The sequence below is a fragment of the Vombatus ursinus genome, unplaced genomic scaffold (assembly GCF_900497805.2).
Source record: "Vombatus ursinus unplaced genomic scaffold, bare-nosed wombat genome assembly UNPS02014594.1, whole genome shotgun sequence".
NCBI lineage: Eukaryota > Metazoa > Chordata > Mammalia > Diprotodontia > Vombatidae > Vombatus > Vombatus ursinus.
In genome coordinates this window covers 119225-124402 of record NW_020954372.1, presented here as the reverse complement: position 1 = coordinate 124402, position 5178 = coordinate 119225, and positions in this window count along the sequence as shown.

Sequence of the window (5178 nt, the reverse complement as noted above, 5' to 3'; positions counted from 1 at the left end):
TGATGATGGATCATTCTTGGAGCCCACCTGCCTTGAGGGATTTGGCATTAGTCAACATCCATTCTGAAGGATTGACATTTCTGACCAGAGTGCCTGGGAGGTCTCTAACCTCTTAGTTCCCATTAGGGTCCAGGAGCAAGGAAGGAGCTGTTTTTCAAATGCAGTATGGCTCAGCATGATTCCATTCAGTTCTGGGGTCTAGCACCCTAAGAGCATGTGCTGGTCTCATCCTGTGGCCATAGAATACACACTGCATTAGTGTCATTAATGGATCCTTGTAGTAGGGTGTTATCATCAGCCAGCAAGAGGCCCAAGGGTAGGGCTACCTTGGATTTTCTCTGGACTAGTTGCCCAACCATTATGGCTTAATTAGTCAATTCACATGTCAAGAGCCAGGGTCCCAGCTTTCCTCTTAGGGCCTCCCAACAAGAGGTCATAAATAATGGATTGCCCTCCCATTTGGAGGAAGCTTATGTTCAGCTGGAGTCCATGCCACCACTGGTGGCAACTTGAAGGAGTGTTAAGATGGCCACGTCATAGGACCATGAAAGATTATTACATGCCTATCCAGGTAAAGGCAAACTGGTCGTAGTCTCCTACCTGACTAGGACCTGAGAAGAATGCAGTGGCCAAGTTGACCACTGCAAACAATCTCTGAGGATGGCCACCAGCATCTCTTTAATGGGCACAAGGTCAGGGACAACCAGAGTCACTAAATCAACTTCTCTTTTCAGGCTGAGGTAATCTATGGTCAGTCTCCAAATGCTGCTGTCCTTCCACAATGTCCCAACAGGATTACTGAACTGAGGGGTTTACCTGAGGACTCTGGCATTCAGCAGTTTCTATATCAACACCTGTCTATTTCACACACATTTACCCTGGAATCTGTACCACCCACTAAGGTAAGGGCAACACTGGGGGAGTAGAGACAGCCCCCTGGCCAGCTGTGTTTGGTCTCAAACAGAGTGAGTTCAGGGGAGAGGGCAGAGACCTTGGCGCTACCCTCTCTGAGGGCAGTGGTGTGACGAGAGTAGTCAGAGATTTTGAGGGCTCATTTTGATTTGGTCTCACAGCATATCCATAAAATGTTGGCATCTTGGTTTTTGGAAACATACTACACAGGGGCACCTTTGATCTTCCCTCCCTTTCACACTGCCCCTCCCTTTGTCCTTCAGGCCTCAATGAAGCATCCTTGTGTCTCCTTCATCTCTAACGGGATCCTAACCTTTTACCAAACCACTGTACTCACCACCATTAATCCCAGCAGACGAGGATTTCACGGGCACTAGATCTTTGTACGTAATTGGACACAGAACATTCTGACAACATGGAACTCTGGGGAGAGATGGGCAAGGGGGTGGATACTAATTGGAAGAGAAATGGCATAAATGATCACTTGCCATTTTGACTCCTATGAGGCATGTCAGATCTTTGCTTCTCCTTTCTTCCTCCTCTAACAGTGCAGGAAGCAGGGGACGGCTAGTAGTGAACATCCTCTCATGTCCTGGAGGGACAGGAGAGCCAGTGTCTAGAAATCAGAGCTGGCTCACCTGTGTACCAGGCAAGGAACAGGACCAGAAGTGACAGCCCAGGAGCAGGCTAGAGGACTACACACTACATACTGATATGCCCTCGAAGACCCCAACTTCCCAGTTCCCCTATTTACTCAGTTCTCATCACTTAACTCACTGCTTTTTGAACATCTCAAAAGGGAGGCCCCATTGACATCTCAAAATCAGCATATTCAAAAGAGAACGCATATTTCCTCCTCCCCAACTCTCCAGATTTCTCTATTACTATTGGGGGTCCCAGTGTCCTCCCAGTTGCCCAGGCTTGCAGCCTCCATGTTCTCCCCAACTCCTCACTCAAAGGCACCCCCGGTCCAATGTGCTGCCAGGTCCTGTTGATTCTACCTTCACATCCCTTGTGTTACTTCCCTTTGTCCCCACGCCCAACTGCCGCTCTGGTGAAGGCCCTTATCACCTCACACCTGGGCTGCTGCAGTAGTCTTTTGGGTGCTTTGTCGGGTAGTTACCCCCTCCAATCCATCCTCCACTCAGCTCCCAAAGGGATTTTCCTAATGCCCAGTTCTGGACATGTCACCCCTCCACTCAGGATACTCCAGTGGCTCCCTAGCACTTCCAGAAAGAAATAGAAAAATCCTCCATTTGGCTTTAAAGCTCTTCACAACCCGAACTCTTCCTACCTTTAAATCTTCCTGTCCTCCATATACCCATCTCCCAACTTCATGCCTTTTCACTGGATGTCCTTCGTAGCTGGAGGGTTCTCCTTCCTCATCTCCACCTCCTGGCTTCCTTCAACTCTGCTCAAATCTCCCTTTCTTCGGGGAAAAAATTATATGTACATATATATAGATATAGATAGATAGAGGGCACAGGGTGAGTTGAAAATGAAGGGGTCATATCTGGAGAATAAAATTAAGGGGTGAGAGAGGAATATACTAGGAGAAGGAGAAAGGGAGAGGTAGAACAGGGTAAATTATCCCACAAAAAAAAACCCAGAAAAGAAAAGGCTCTTACAGTGGAGGGGAAATGGAGGAAGGTGAGAGGGAATGAGTGAATCTTATTCTCATAGGATTTGACTTAAGGAGGGTATAACATACATACTCAATTGGGTGTGGAAATCTGTCTTACCCACAGGAAAATAGGGGGGGAAGGGGACAAGAGAGTAGGGGAATGATAGAGAGGAGGGCAGATTGGGAAAGGGAGTAATCAGAAGCAAATACTTCTGAGGAGGGTCAGGGTCAAAAGAAAGAATAGAATAAATGGGTGGGCGGGATAGTATTAAGGGAAATAGAGTTAGTTTTTTACAGCATGTCTACTATGGAAGTGTTTTGCATAACTGCATATATATATAACCTATATTTAGTTGCTTGCCTTATCAATGAGGGTGGGTTGGGAGGGAGGAAGGGAGAAAATTTGGAACCCAAAGTTTGAAAAACACAGGTTTAAAAAAAAATGTTTTCACATGCAACTGGGAAATAAGAAATACAGGAAATGGGGTACAGAAATCCATCCTGCCCTACAGGAAAATTGAAGGGGAAGGGGATAAGAGAAGGGGGGGAGAGATAGAAGGGAAGCCAGACTAGGGGAAGTGAAGAGGTTTACCTACAATTCCCAGAAAAACCTTAAACCTTTTAGATTCCTTGTAGACTCACTTATCTCTCTTTGACAAAAAGAACCTGCCTTCAGTTTTGTTTACCGGTCCCAGGAAACCCTTAAAGTTTTGGAAGCTGCCTTATTTCCCTTTGAAAGCAAACTTGCCCCCCTTTCAGCTCCCTTCATTATGTATTCTCATTGTCTGTTCCAATCACTCAGACATTCCAAACAGAAATTCTCACCTGGACCCTTTTCCAAACCTCCCCCATCAACTGGCTTTCCCATTGTTTTGCCTTCCTGGCCATTCCCACCCTTAATCCTAGCTAGCCAGTGTTCCTTTCTCCCCAGCTTGCTGGCCACCCTTATCCAGATCTCTCTAGACCCCTCCTCCCCTCACCCCAAACTGCTTTTCCACTCCTTGGACCCCTCCTCCCATCACTCCAAGCTGCTTGGCCCCTCCCCAATCAGTCTGTACAAAAGGCTCACCTGTCCCCCATTCTGATGCTGAGCTGTTCTCAAGCTTAGAAGCTGAGACCCCTCATGCCCGCAGGGCGTCACCTGGCCTATCCACCCCAGCCCTCACTCAGACTCTGAGTTTTCTAGACTTCCTCATGCTGCTTGTCCTTGTGAGCATCATCTGACCACCTTAACCCTCATTTAGATCACTGATGTTTGGGTTCCTTTGGAGTCTGGCCTACATGCTTATCTTTAATAAACTTGTTCTCTGGCTGGAAGAAGATCTGAGTTGAATTCATTCAGGCAGATCTGCGCCGTGATTTGGGCTTTTTCCCACGATCTTGGGGTGCCTCTGTGCATCTAAGAGTACCCCAAACCACCCCCCTTCAGAAGGATAGTGGTGCCCTCAACAGAAAGAGGGAAGGTTGGATTTGGGGGTAAGATCATGAGCCCCAAGGCTTGCCTGGGGGAGGGGCATTGCACAGAGGGGTATCATCCTGCAGGTGATGCATGGCTTCTGGGCTTGGTTGCTTCCCCATTTCCTTGGGCTCACCTGCTGGCCCCTCCTCTGAGATGGCCACCTCTCATCCAGCTAGAAGAGCATGTTCATTGCCCTCACCAGCTCCTCAGGGCAGGGATGGATGACTGGGAGGCAGTCTTGGGGGCTGATCCCTCAACTCTCTGTCCTCACCCTGTCTGTATTAACCTGGACAAGCCACTAAAACTCCCAGTGCTCTAGGTCACTCTCTGAGAGTATAAAGTTTCTGAGAAGCGGTCAATCACATTTGAGAGAGGGATTTTCCTCCTCTGGGAGTTCCCCCCACATCAATCACACATCCACGCCCTATCCCTATTGTTATCCTAACAAGTACCCTGCTCTTAGCTGCCTGGACTCACTCAGATGCTGCAGGTCCCCTGGGTGATGCTCATCATGGAGACTTGCAGCATCCTGGGGCCGTGAGCATCCCCAGGCCTCTCCTGAAACTCTGCTTCCCAACTCTCAGGCTCCCCAGCTGCCCCTGCCCCTAGTTTCCTACAACAGAAGCCCAGTCAGGTGCAAACAGGCAGGCTGCCTTCTAAACACCAGCTGTCACTGTCCCACATGGGCCCTTTCTGAGCATTTGGGCAGAAATTCGGCTCAGACCAACATCTTATGCAGCCATCACTTCCATCATCTCTTCTAGAATTTTGTCAGCAGTCAGAGCTACACTCAATGACTTAGAGTTGGCAGACGCTATTCTCTGCCCTTTTGGGAAAATCAGGTGGGCCTTTGGCCTTCTCCAGTCCTGGGGTACCTCTCCTGATCTCCACAAGCTTTCAAATGTCACTGACACTTAGCTGTTCAGCCATCACACCTGCCAGTTCTTTCAGTACACAAGGGTGAGGTTTGCCCTGGAGAATAACTGGCAGGGGCAGCTAGGTGGCACAGTGGATAGAGCACCGGCCCTAAAGTCAGGAGAACTTAGTTCAAATCCAGCCTCAGACCAAACCCCTGACACTTACTAGCTGTGTGACCCTGGGCAAGTCACTGAATCCTAATTGCCAAATAATAATAACAATAATAACTGGCCACTGTGTATGGGTCCCTGCTGCCTCAACTTCA